At 47.9% G+C, this 14769-nt stretch overlaps 1 protein-coding gene across 2 annotated transcripts in view; it reads left to right on the top strand.

Moving 5' to 3' along the window:
- Nucleotides 1–14769, top strand: part of LOC138303664 (epidermal differentiation-specific protein-like) — a 32800-nt gene that overhangs the window by 13209 nt on the left and 4822 nt on the right. The window lies entirely within an intron of this gene.

Here is a 14769-nt window from a genome sequence, read left to right as displayed (position 1 = left end):
CACTGCACCCGTCGCACCTTCCCACTCCGCCGGCTCGATTACGAGCCGGCATCCTCGTGGGAAGGTCGTTTTCCCCTGGGCTGGCGGGCGGTTTTTCAGCAACCGCCCGCCAGCCCAGCGAAAACTTGTAATACCCGCTGCGGTCTTTTGACCGCGGCGCGGTATTTCGGAGGGGGGAATTCTGGCGGGCGGCCTCCGCCGCCCGCCAACATTGGAATGACCCCCTATGTACTTAATATAAGTACCATTTTGCAAAGTTATTAATTAAGAAAAAGAAGACAAGAAGAGTCAGTGTATTACGTAACAGCTCTTTGGAAACTGGCAAGCAGCTGTAAATTCAGAGAATAAAGGACGAAGTTGTCAAAGAAATATATGATGAGGTTGTTTTGCAACTAGTGTGCAAAGTTGATGATCATCCTGATTTTGTGTGTGTTCTGCCCTGAACTAGAGCACAAGTATTCCAGCCATCACTTTTTGTAATCTTTAGTGTGTCGCCCTAAGTGGGACCAATATGCCTAGTGGTGGGTCACTTGCACACTGTGTCACTGGAGCCAAGCTATACCTGATTACCCTTAATTAGGGCAAAACCAGTCCTGAGCTGTTTGTGTTCCAGGTCAGGAACATTATGGGGGTCATTCTAACCCTGGCGGTCGGCGACCGCCAGGGCTAAAATGACAGAAGCACCGCCAACAGGCTGGCGGTGCTTCCCAGCCCATTCTGACCGCGGCGGTAAAGCCGCGGTCAGAAAAGGGGATCCGGCGGTTTCCCGCCGGTTTTCCCCTTGCTGGGCTGAATCTCCATGGCGGCGCTGCAAGCATGGAGATTCCGACCCCCTTCCCGCCATCCTGTTTCTGGCGGTTTTTACCGCCAGGAACAGGATGGCGGGAACGGGTGTCGTGGGGCCAATATAGAAAGGAGAGGAACTCAATGTCAGGAAGAGAATTTTGAGGTAGTGTGAGAAACTTAAATACGAAGAGGTATTGAAAGATAAATCAAGTAAATGTTGCTGTGAGGAAGAGAGGAGGTTCACAAAAAGAGGTAAACCAATGCCATAGGTGATACAGAGAAAGAGAGGTGGGGTTGATAGAGAAGAAGAGTAAGATGTGGGTGAGGTAGACAGATAATTGTGAGATACAGACAGAGATGGAGACCAGGGGCTGCTCCTCCATTAGGGCGGATGAGCATCGCCCCCCGCCAGCAGCGGCAGCTGCAAACCTTTTACCAAAAAAACAATAATAAACTATGTTTATTATTGTTTTTTGGTAAAAGGGGTGGGGCCACAGGCTGTGACTAGCACTGAGGAGGAGTGCACAGCACTCCTCCTCAGTGCGCATGTATGGTTGGCCGGCAGTCTCGGGCTAAACACACGTGCGCAGTACGCTCTCTCCAGACCAGCAACACAGTTGCTGGACTGGAGAGAGCATGCACAGGCTCCCAGTCTGCCTGGGAGCACCCTGGCTGGACACTCCCAGCCAATCCAGCTTTGAGCAGCATCAGGATTGGCCGCAGGGCAGGCTGGGAGCCTTGGTCTGCAGCAAAGGAGCGGATGAAGCGGTGCGGTGGCGGCGGCGATGACGGTAAGTGTTTTTAATTTAATCTCCCCCTGCACGTCGTGACTCCCCTTCGGCATGCTATGAGCTGTGACTGATAGAGACATGGATGAGGTAGAGATACGTGTAAAGAAGGAGTTAGAGACATTTAGGTTAGGTAGAAGGTGTGAGTTCAAACAAATAAAGAGGTAGAGAGATGAGTGTGAGAGATATGTAATGAAAGAGAAATAGTTATCAGTAAAGAAATAATAGTGAGAAGGGAGTGCGATACTGAGAGAGGTACGGTAGAAGGAAAGAGGTTGATAGAAGGTGGAATGGTGAGTTAGTAAACAAAAGGTGAGGTGAAATTCTGGCGCTATGTAGTATGAGAGAGTGGTTGAAAGACAAATGAAAAAGTGAGAAAGAGGGTGGTGAGATAGAGAGAGACCTGACAGAGGGTTAAAGAGAAGAAAGGTATAGCGGTATGAAAAGACATATAGCAAGATGAGGTAAAGAGCGATAAAAGGATGAGAGAAATGAGAAGTACATTGAAAAGATATATTGGGCCAGATATACAAGAAGAACAAGTTACTTACCTTCGGTAACGCTTTTTCTGGTGGATACACTGACTACCTGTGGATTCCTCACCTTATGAATTTGATCCTTGCGCCAGCATCCAACGGAAAGTCTTCTTCCTAGCTGTCTACGTCGACGAGGACGTCATAATGGCACGGCTCCGCATGGCTCTGTCTGACGTCAACGTGCCAATAAGAGGTCCTCATCGGCATACTAACGTCAGTTTCACCTCATTTTTTCGTGCCCTTAAAGCAAATAGGAGTAAACCGACCATGAAAATTGATAAATAATATAGAAAGATATACACACACAAAAACCTTGACCATTTAAACTATCCATTCTTATTGAGAGTTTAAATACATGAATATACAAAAATATATAGAGAAATATCACTATATACATATAAATATATATGCGCACTCATATACATACAAATATATATAAATATAAAAATATAAGAATAAATATTATTCTAAATACTGCAAGATAAGAGTGTAACCAGGCAGGCAATGGGGAGGCGGGAGGGACCGGGAGAAATCCACAGGTAGTCAGTGTATCCACCAGAAAAAGCGTTACCGAAGGTAAGTAACTTGTTCTTCTGATGGATACAACTACCTGTGGATTCCTCACCTTATGAATAGAGTCCCAAGCAGTACCGCACTCTGTGGTGGGTGCCCGCCTGATTACACCGAGCGAGCAAAGTGACCGTCCCTCTTCATCTCAGAGTCTAAACAGTAATGTTTTACGAAGGTATGGAGGGACGCCCAAGTTGCCGCTTTGCATATATCTATCAATGGAACTCCCCTCGCCAAAGCCGAGGATGCGGATTTAGCCCTAGTAGAGTGGGCCCTGATACCTTCAGGAGGGACCTTTTTTGCCAAAGAGTAACAGATCTTGATACACAAGATGACCCACCTGGAGAGTGTCCTTTTCTGTACAGCTCTGCCCTTTTGCTGACCAGCATATCCAACAAACAGTTGCTCATCCAAACGAAAGTCTTTAGTTCTTTCGAGATAAAAACTCAGGGCCCTCTTAGGGTCCAACCTATGGAGTCTCTCTTCGTCTTTAGACGGGTGGGGAGGAGGGTAAAAAGCAGGAAGAGTGATATTCTGCCCTAAATGAAAAGGGGTGACAACTTTCGGCAGAAAAGCAGCCCTGGTTTTTAGAACCAATTTATCAGGAAAAAAAATAGTGAAAGGGGGCTTAACGGAAAGTGCCTGAAGCTCTCCAATCCTCCTGCCAGAAGTAATTGCAATCAAGAAAACAGTCTTGAAGGCTAAGGCCCATATTTATACTTTTTGACGCTAAACTGCGCTAACGCAGTTTAGCGTCAAAAAATTTTGCGCCGTCTAACGCCATTCTGAAGCACCATGCGGGCGCCGTATTTATGGAATGGCGTTAGACGGCGCAATCAGACCGGCGCTGCCTGGTGTGCGTGGAAAAAAAACACGTAGACCAGGCAGCGCCGGCGTTGGGAAAAAATGACGTTAGGGCGTCTTAAAATGGCGCAAGTCAGGTTGACGCTAAAAAATCGTCTTAACCCGATTTGCGCCATTTTTTCGACGCCCAGACGCCATTTCATGACTCCTGTCTTAGTAAAGACAGGAGTCATGCCCCCTTGCCCAATGGCCATGCCCAGGGGACTTGTGTCCCCTGGGCATGGTCATTGGGCATAGTGGCATGTAGGGGGGCACAAATAAGGCCCCCCTATGCCACAAAAAAATTAAAAAAATAACAAAAATTATACTTACCTGAACTTACCTGTACTTCACTGGGATGGGTCCCTCCATCCTTGGGTGTCCTCCTGGGGTGGGCAGGGGTGGCAGGGGGGGTCCCTGGGGGCAGGGGAGGGCACCTGTGGGCTCATTCTGAGCCCACAGGTCCCTTAACGCCTACCCTGACCCAGGTGTTAAATTCAGGCGCAAATGCGGGTTTTTTTGACCCGCCCACTCCCGGGCGTGATTTTTGCCCGGGAGTATAAATACGACGCATTTGCGTCGCCGTCATTTTTTTAGACGGGAACGCCTTCCTTGCATCTCATTAACGCAAGGAAGGCGTTCACGCAAAAAAATGACGCTCTTTCTTCATACTTTGGCGCTAGACGCGTCTAACGCCAAAGTATAAATATGGCGTTAGTTTTGCGCCGAATTTGCGTTGAAAAAAACTACGCAAATTCGGCGCAAACGGAGTATAAATACGGGCCTAAATATCTCAATGGACATGAATGCATGGGCTCGAAAGGCAAACCCATTAAGAATGTTAAAACAAGATTTAAGTCCCACTGAGGCATGTGAAAAGGAGTAGGAGGAAAGCTATTCACCAAACCCTTAAGGAACCTATGTACAATGGGAGACTTGAATAAAGACGGCTGATCCGGAAGGCAAAGAAACGCCGGCAGAGCTGCCAAATAACCCTTAACTGTAGCTATAGCACAGCCTTTCTTCGCCAAACTGAGAACAAACAAAAGTACATCTGAAAGATGGGCCTTTAAAGGATCTTTTTGGTTCTCTCCACACCACAACACAAATTTTGCCCACCTTCCGGCATAAATAGATTTAGTGGAGTGTCGCCTGGACGATAGTATAACATCCACTACATCCGGTGGGAGAGAAAAAGAACTCAGGTTGCCCCGTTCAATCTGCAGGCATGAAGGTGCAGGCTCTGGAGGTGGGGGTGTAAAACCTGCCCCTGCGGTTGAGAGAGGAGATCTGCCCTGAGCGGGAGACAGAGCGGGGGGCACTGAGAGAGTTGAAGTAGGTCTGTACACCATACCCTTCTCGGCCAGTCCGGTGCCACCAATATGATTTGGGCCCGGTCCTGACGAACCTTCCTCAAACCCCGAGGAATCAAGGGAATGGGGGGAAACGCGTAAAGCAACTGGCCGCTCCAGTACATCTGAAACGCGTCCCCCAATGCCCCTTGCATCGGAAACTGGAGGCTGCCGAATAACGGGCAATGCGCATTCTCCCGAATGACAAATAAATCCACCTGAGGAGTACCCCACATCTCGAAGATGTGGAGGACTAGATCCGGATGGAGACGCCACTCGTGATCTAATGAGAAGTGACGGCTGAGAACGTCCGCACGTACATTCAACACTCCAGCCAAATGATTTGCCATCAAGCAAATCTGATGGTCCTGAGCCCAGGACCAGAGTCGTAGGGCTTCTCGGCAAAGCAGATACGACCCCACTCCTCCCTGCTTGTTTATATACCACATTGCGGTAGTGTTGTCCGTCAGGATCTGAACTGACTAACCGCGAAGGGAAGGGAGGAAGGCCTTGAGCGCCAAACGTACAGCCCGCAATTCCAACAGATTGATATGCAACATCTGCTCTGCTGGAGACCAACGACCCTTGACCTCCAGGTCCCCCAGGTGAGCTCCCCACCCTAGAGTGGAAGCATCTGATATCACTGTGGCCACTGGAGAGGGCAGTGAAAACGGTTTTCCTTGGGAAAGGTTGCCGTCCTCTGCCCACCACAGGAGATCCGCTACAGCGTCCCTGGAGATCTTTATTGAATCCCTGAGATCCCCCTTGTGCTGGAACTACTGTCTGCGGAGGCACCACTGAAGAGCCCTCATATGCCAGCGAGCATGAGTGACCAACAGAATGCAAGAAGCAAACAGACCTAGCAGGCGTAAGACTTTCAGGACTGGAACTGCCGCTCCACTTTGAAACAAAGGAATCAGCGCCTGAATGTCCCGTACCCGCTGAGGCGGGGGGTAGGCCCGAAACCTTGTCGTGTCCTATACTGCCCCTATGAACAGGAGGCGTTGAGAGGGCTCCAGGTGAGATTTGGGTACGTTCACCGAAAAGCCCAGATCGAACAACAACTGCGTTGTCATTCGCAGATGAGACAACACAATCTCTGGAGACTTGGCTTTGATCAACCAATCGTCCAGGTAGGGAAAAAACGCTAACTCCCTCTTTCTGAGATGTGCTGCAACAACTGCCATCACCTTTGTGAAGACCCGGGGTGCTGAAGTAAGACCAAATGGGAGGACCGCAAACTGGTAATGTTGCGATCCAACCACAAAACGGAGATACTTCCTGTGCGACTTGATTATGGGAACATGAAAGTACGCGTCCTGCAAGTCGACAGACACCATCCAGTCTCCTTCGTTCAACGCCAATAGCACCTGCGCTAGGGTCAGCATTTTGAATTTTTCCTGCTTGAGGAACAAATTCAAAATCCTCAAGTCTAGGATCGGCCTTAGACGACCGTCCACTTTGGGAATCAGGAAATATCTTGAATAACACCCCTGACCCTTTTCCTGCAATGGTACCAACTCTATAGCGCCCTTTGCCAACATGGCTACAACCTCCTGTTGCAACAACAGAAGATGGTCTTCTGAACAAAAGGAGGGACGGGGAGGAAAGGGAGGAGGAAACTCCTGAAAGGGGAGAGCATAGCCCTTTTTCACAATTCCTAGCACCCACGAGTCTGTTGTAATTGACCTCCATTGCTGTAGAAAAAGACTCAATATTCCCCCTACAGGAGAAGTATGACTGATAAAGTGGGGAAAACTAGGGCTGCTTCTGCTGTTGTCCACCAGAGGAGGATGAAGAAGAAGAGTGCTGCTGGGCTGGACCTCTAGACCTACCCCTACCTCGCCCTCTGAAGGCACGATAGGGCGGGTTGGCAGGTTGTTGGGCATAAGATTGAGACCTATGAAAGGCAGAACCTCTAGCAAACCCTCGAAACCTACGAAAAGGTCTGTACAATGTAGCAGAAGGGTTCTGCAAACCCAGGGACTTAGCTGTAGCCTGACAGTCCTTAAACCGTTCAAGGGTAGAGTCTGCCTTGTCCCCAAACAGCTTTTCCCCATCAAATGGAAGGTCCATTAAAGTGGATTGTACATCTGACGAGAAACCCGAAGATCTTAGCCAGGCATGCCTTCTCGTAGCCACCGATGTTCCCATGGCCCTGGCAATAGAATCCGTTGTATTCAAGCCAGATTGAATAATCTGCTGTGCAGCAGCATGCGCATCCAAGAAAAGGGACCCAAAAGATTTTTGCACTTCCTGTGGCAGATCTTTTGCCATCTCCTTAGAAGAGTCCATTAGGGCATGGATGTATCTGCCTAGCACACAGGTGGAATTGGTAGCTTTTAGGGCCATGCTGCAAGAGGGAAAAAAATTATTTGAGGATTGCTCCATCCTCTTGGATTCTCTGTCTGTCGGAACACCAGGGAATGTACCGGGGGCAGACTTTGCAGAACATGATGCCTGAACCACCAAACTCTCTGGAGTCGGGTGACGAGATAGAAAAACTGGATCTCCTGGGGCACTTCTATGCCTTCTCGCCACTGCCCTGTTCACAGCAGGAGATGTCACCGGCTTTTTCCATAGGTCTGTAATAGGCTCAGTCAAAGCCTCATTAAAAGGCAACAAAGGGTCAGCACTGGAGGAAGATGGATGAAGAACCTCTGTGAGCAGGTTAGTCTTAACTTCTGCAGAGGACAAAGGCAAATCCAGGTAGTCAGCTGCCTTCCTCACCACAGCATGGAAAGAGGCGGCCTCCTCAGTAAACTCCCCCGGAGAAGCAATGTCCCACTCCGGGGAAGTATCCAAACCACTTGCAGTGGCAAGTCCCTGGAAATCATCAGAAGGCTCTATCTCACCTTCCTCAAGCCTTCTGCATTCCTCTTCCTCCAGAAGCCTCAACGCCTTCCTTCGAGATCTTAAATGCATCTCCAGAGCCGGCATCTACAAGGACTCCATCGACGCCGCTGATCTTGGACCCCGAACCGGTTCAGGAAGGCTCCCAGATTCAACCGGCGCCGGAGCCGGCCCGAAGTCGGCAGATGACCTCCTCGACGCCGAATGAACAGAAGGAGATGGAGCCTGCCTGGATGAGGCCATCAATGACACCAGATGGCGCGGAGAAGGAGTCGGATGAGAAGCCGACGGATCCACGGTCCCAGGCAAAGGACTCCTGCCAGGGGAAACCCCCGGCGCCGGACCACCAGGCTCTGTAGTGCAGAAGGGCATGAATGGAGCAGTCCTATACGACGCCGGCAAGCCCAAATTGAATGCCAATGGCCCCAGCAGGGGCCATGGATTGAAAAACAGCATACATCGCATTCAAAAATGCGGCCGGATCCGTCCCTGGAGTCGGGGAAAGCCGGGTACTTCTGTGTAGATGTCTGGGGAACATCAGGATCCCTCGGCGCCGGCGAGATGCGAGGACTACCTTGAGTGACCTCATAGACTGAAGGCGCCGGTGACAACCCCGGACTCTCCGGCTGAGGCGTGAACATAGGACTCATCTCCCACGTCTTTTGGCGCCGTGACGAACGAGATCTCGACCTCGAACGACTCCTCGATCAGCTCCGCTCCGAACGGCGCCGAGAGTCATGACAGCGCCGAGAGTCATGATGACGCCGCTTCTTATGTTTTTTGGGAGATGCATGGGAAGAAACCTTCTTGTGTTCCTTCTTCTTTGCCTTGGCCAAGAAGAGCTTCGCTTCACGTTCCTTCAGAGCTTTCGGATTCATGCTCTGGCACGAAGAACAACCTTCCACATCATGTTCGGAGCTTAAACACCAAATACAGTCCGAATGGGGGTCGGTCACTGACATCCGACCCCCGCATTCCCTACACGGCTTAAACCCGGACTTCTTCGGAGGCGACATTGTAACTTCAAGAGATCGCTACAGTTACCAACGGGCCAGGAAGAAAAAAACTTTGGCGTCGAAGCACGGAAAAAGGAAAAACTGACGTTAGTATGCCGACGAGGACCTCCCTTTGGCACGTTGACGTCAGACGGAGTCACGCGGAGCCGTGCCATTATGATGTCCTCGTCGACGTAGACAGGTAGGAAGAAGACTTTCCGTCGGATGCTGGTGCAAAGATCGAATTCATAAGGTGAGGAATCCTCAGGTAGTTGTATCCATCAGAAACTGGTGCATCAGCTGATGCACCAGTTTTTGTGCATCACCGCAAGACACCATTTGTGTGCTCTATTTATAATACGGTGCACCATGCACAGAATCCTTGACCTTATTGTGCGCTTTGCTCTACAAGCATCAAAATTGTTGATGCTAGTGAAGCAAAGTGCAAGAAGGCCCATAGGTTAATACGGGTGTGTCATTTGAATGTCTGTTCTCAACAGGCATTAAAAATGATGCCAAAAATGGTGCAGTGAAATCTTTTTGGTTTTACAGGACGATTTTTGCAGGTCTCCTAACTCCAGAATGCCCCTGTTGCATAAATTATGCCTCACACAGCCACAATGTGGCACAAGGGGTCGCAGAGTGGCTCAATGCATGCATTGCGCCACTTTGTAAATATGGTGTGGTGAAAATTGCCTTCTTGAGCCACATTAGCGTAAAACAAAGGGACGCACTGTGGTGCAAGGAAAGGCTAGGGCCTTGTAAATCTTGCCCATAGTGAGGGGAGATGGGAACAGAGCACTGAGGTGTAGAGTGAAGGGTAAGAGGGACAGAGTTGAGTTTGAGAATGAGCTTTAGAGTTAGATTAAAAAAATAGTACAGAATCAGAAGCAAAATCATGAGGGAGGTAAAGAGCATAGATGTATACTGATAGCGAGGTGAGGTAGAGGAAGTTGACATAGAGTGTGGGTATCTATTCTAAGATGTAGCAGTAAGTGGAGAGATAGTCAAAGGGAGATGGTGTGAGGAAGGAGACAGACATGATACAGACTACAAGCTGAAAGTTTGAGGGTTAATTTCGGGAATGCCAGGCATGCACAGTAGGACACTCAGGAGAGACCCAGTGAATTGCAGCCCCAGTACAGCTGCCTATTAACAGAGGAAACACAATGAAATGTTTAAGTATACCACTCCCAGTGATTGGTGTTCTGAAGCCCAATCCTTAGAGGTAAATGTTAGTACATCAAACATACCGAAACAAAATGAGTTAAAAATGTCAAGTGAAGGACATTTTAACATGATTTTTTCAGAGGACACGCCCACCCCAGCAGTGAAATTCTCTCTTTCTTATTACTAATTTCAAAACTACCTTCTACTGATTTTATTGTTAAACATTTGGAGGAAAATCCTTCCATTTCTACCTCAGGATTTGTGCTCTGCCCTCATATCACATATGCCAATAGAACCAATTCAGACAGCAGACTATAGAGTTTTAAAGCCCAAACTGGCTTTCTTTTAGCTGTTCCCGTGAAAACTGCCTCAGCTTTGATGTAAATCAATAGGGAAAAAGTGCCTCCAATTTTGATTTCCAGTTTCCAAACGATGAGCTGTGGGCTTTACACTGGATTACTGTAACAAAATCTACTTGAGAGAGTCAGGTGCATGATTTGTCACCTCTCGATGCCAGAGAAGTCTGCTTCTCCTTTCCTGTTAAATCTGCTTCATCAGACTCATATTTCCTCTCACTTGAAGTTGCACTGGCTTCCAGTAGGAAAGACAGCATGATGCAGAAGCCCTTGCATTGCCATAAAACACTACAGCATGCCCACATTTCTTACTGGGATCTTTCTCCTTTATCAACTAGCGAGTTTGCTTCATTCTGCCAACTCCTTTGCACTTGTGAAGGAGCGTCACCCCACTGGCTGAGGCAGCAGCTGAAAGATAAAACGATATTTTACTATTGTTTTATTTTTCAGCTGCTGGCTCAGCAAGCACGGTCAGGGAGGGGCGGGGATGGGCCATGGGAGAGAGGAGGGGAAGAAGGAGTGGAGTGCACTAAGTGCACATGTCAGTTTGGCTGGCCTACTTAGGCTGGCCAAACTGACATGCGCACTTAGGTTTCTCCAACCCAGCTGTGTCGACAGTCGGGTTGGAGAAACTGCACAGACTCCCATGCAGTGTCTGAGTGTACGACCAAGCCATTCAGACCAATCCTAGTGCTGCTGTCATACTAGGTATAGCATGACAGCAGTGCCCGGATTGCATGGGAAGCCCATGCTGGTGTCCCAGGGACTGTTGGGACACCAACAATATAACCGGAAGAGAAGCGAGGTGGCTAGTGACAGTGGCAGCGGAAGCAGTAAAGATAATAATGTTTTATTTCCCTCGTCCCCTCTTTCCCCCTACCTGCCCCTCCCCTTGAGATACGCGGCAGCCACCACTGGCATTAACGGTTAGTAAAAGAAAGAAAACAAGGCATGGAGGTGGAGCCTTCACATATCGAACCTGTAAACCTTGGAACTCTTTCTCAAGTCACATTTGAGCAATTATCAATTACCTACAACCGCGTGAAGCTCTCCAGACCCAGCTATTCAATCTGTAGGATCATATTTGCTCCTCCTCAATTTCTTCATCACTACTGTGCTTTCTTGGTAATCTTATGCTTTATAAATTGACAATACTTGGTGCTACAAGGCACGAGGTTCATAGAGATGTCAGCGTGGAGGAGAGGGGTGGAGTGGAGAAGCATCTTCATTTTCCGGGGTGTTGTTCATTAGATAGTGCAAGAGGCAAGAATGGCCTGTAGATATTTGAAGGCAGAGATAATGAGAGATATGGGTGGAAAATTGCCTCCTTACACTTAGAGTAGTTGATTCAATAGAAAAGGCCAATGAGAGTTAGTGAGGATCATGGTCTGGGGCAGGGCAGACACACACTGGAGAGATGAGACAAAGGGAGAGGATGACCAAGGAGATATACTCATATGTCACCTTAAATATTGCATAAGCTTTCAGTAGGAAAAGTCACTGTGAGAGAAGGACTGAGCACTCCCACTGCAGTCAGCTGCCACAAACCACAGTGGTATCATGATCTGGCCCAGGGGATGGTAGTCTCTCTTGACTAAATTATTCCACTTTGAGAGAACCTCCATCTCCAGTAGAGTCAAGTACCCTACAGAGGAGCAATATACTCAAATCAATTATAAATAATTAATTAATAGTCAATAAAGAGTTTGTTAGAAATGGGTCTTTGGTTGACAGTCAGGTTACCCCCGTTCAAGCAAGGACTCTCACTCTTGTCAGGTTAAAAGAAAATCACCCTCAGCTAACCCCTGCTTACCCCCTTGGTAGCTTGGCAGAGCAGTAGGCTTAACTTCAGAGCGCTAGGTGTAAAGTATTTGTACCAACACACACAGTAACTTAATGAAAACACTATAAAATGACACAACACCGGTTTAGAAAAATAGGAAATATTTATCTAAACACAACAAGACCAAAACAACAAAAATCCGACATACACAAGTCAAGTTATGAATTTTTAAAGATTAAACTCAAAAATAGCGCTTAGAAACAAAAATGCTTCGATGAGATGTTAACAAGGCATCGTGACGGAGTCGTTTACAACAATCCGACACCAGCGGCGCCGGACACGTAGTCGTGTAGACCCCCAAGTACAGTACCTTTGGTGAAGAGTGAAAACAAGCCGATGAGCGAAGTCGGGGATCGCGGCGTCTGTGCGAAACGTTGAATCCGTGCACTTCGAGCGGCGTCGGTCACGACGTGGTGCGGCGACTTCCACGGAGTCGCGGACTTCAGCGGGGCTGCAGCGGCGTCGGGCCTGCGAAGAGCGGCGCGTTCCAGCGAAGGTCACGCGTCGGGTGCAGGCGGCGTTACCGGATTCAGCAGCGGCGTCGGTCCAGAGTCGTCCGAAGTCGATTTCCTTGGATTTCCACCAGCTTTCCTTTCAAGGGCCCAGGGACTGGATAGGGCACCACTTGTCAGAGCAGGAGTCTCTCCAGAGACTCCAGGTGCTGGCAGAGAGAAGTCTTTGCTGTCCCTGAGACTTCAAGCAACAGGAGGCAAGTTCTAAATCAAGCCCTTGGAGATTTCTTCACAAGATGGAAGGCACACAAAGTCCAGTCTTTGCTCTATTACTCTGTCAGATGCATCACTGCAGGAAAGCTCCACAAAGCACAGTCACATGCAGGGCAGCACTTCTTCCTCAGCTATCAGCTCTTCTCCAGGCAGAGGTTCCTCTTGGTTCCAGAAGTGTTTCTAAAGTCTGTAGATTTGGGTGCCCTTCTTATACCCATTTTACTCTTTTAAGTCACCTTTCTTCAACAGGGACTCACACCTACTTGTGAATTCCTGCCTTGCCCAGGCAAGGCCTCAGACACACACCAGGGGGTTGGAGTCTGCATTGTCAGAGGCAGGCACAGTCCTTTCAGATGAGAGTGACCACTCCACCCCTCCCTCCTAGCAGAGATGGCTAATCAGGAAATGCAGGTTACACCCCAGCTCCCTTTGTGTCACTGTCTAGTGTGAGGTGAAAAACAACCCAACTGTCAAACTGACCCAGACAGGGAATCCACAAACAAGGCAGAGTCACAGAATGGTTTAAGCAAGAAAATGCTCACTTTCTAAAAGTGGCATTTTCAAACGCACAATCTCAAAATCAACTTTACTAAAAGATGTATTTTTAAATTGTGAGTTCAGGGACCCCAAACTCCACATGGCCATCTACTCTCTAGGGGAATCTACGCTTTAATCACATTTAAAGGTAGCCCCCATATTATCCTATGAGAGAGACAGGCCTTGCAACAGTGAAAAACGAAATTGGCAATATTTCACTGTCAGGACATATAAACCACATTACTATATGTCCTACCTTATCCAGACACTGCACCCTGCTGTTGGGGCTACCTAGGGCCTACCTTAGGGGTGTCTCACATGTAAGAAAAGGGACGGTTTAGGCCTGGCAAGTGGGTACACTTACCAAGTCGAATTTATAGTGTAAAAATACACACACAGACACTGCAGTGGCAGGTCTGAGACATGATTACAGAGCTACTTATGTGGGTGGCACAACCAGTGCTGCAGGCCCACTAGTAACATTTGATTTACAGGCCCTGGGCACCTCTAGTGCACTTTACTAGGGACTTAACAGTAAAACAAATAGGCCAATCATGGAGAACCAATTACATACACATTTTAAACAGGAGCACTTGCACTTTAGCACTGGTTAGCAGTGGTAAAGTGCCCAGAGTAATAAAAACAGCAAAATCAGAGTCCAGCACACATCAATAACCTGGGGAACAGAGGCAAAAAGTTAAGGGAGACCACACCAAGGATGAAAAGTCTAACAGAGTTGGAAAAACCTGATGAAATCAGAAGTAGGTTAGCACAATTGTACAGGCTTAGTGAGTTTGGCCTTACACATTCTTCGACAGATTTGTGGCCCAAATAGTCAATTTGTGTCTATTTCCTCAGCTTTAAAAACATAATTATGGTTAAGACTAAATGCTCGGTAGCATTCCGTTAACACGTTGGAAACAAGTTATGTCTTTGCTCTTGGGTTTGACTGTGTTCTACTCAACAAGTGCCCTTGATCTGCTGATGGTCTTCCAGCTATTTCTTTCCCAATATAGGTCTTTGTCTTTGCCATCCTGAGTCTGCTTTGCTGTATGTACCTTTCAAAGTCATACGTGTTATCTTTCCATTTCACTCAGTTTATTTAGTAAAATGCACTTCACTTTGATGATGCTCTAAACTCAGTTTGTATGTGGTTGTTTGGTAAGTGAGAAAGTAGAAAACGTTTATATTGCATTTGTAATTAAAATAGTTGTATTCTTTTGCAGTTAGTAAAGATACATTTACTACCTGGGAATTCACCACTGATAAAAGGTTTCTCTGATTATTTTGGACTACTTTTATGTTATTCCACCTAAGTATTCTGGCCAATCCTGTGAGTTCCATAGAGTGAACCTTAGGGGTTCCCTGTAACCTACACTTATGCTAAACTCAGAGCCAACTGGTTCGCCTGCAGG

The sequence above is a fragment of the Pleurodeles waltl genome, chromosome 7 (assembly GCF_031143425.1).
Source record: "Pleurodeles waltl isolate 20211129_DDA chromosome 7, aPleWal1.hap1.20221129, whole genome shotgun sequence".
Lineage (NCBI taxonomy): Eukaryota > Metazoa > Chordata > Amphibia > Caudata > Salamandridae > Pleurodeles > Pleurodeles waltl.
The sequence above is the reverse complement of the archived record's forward strand: the minus strand, read 5'-3'. Positions and strand labels throughout refer to the sequence as shown.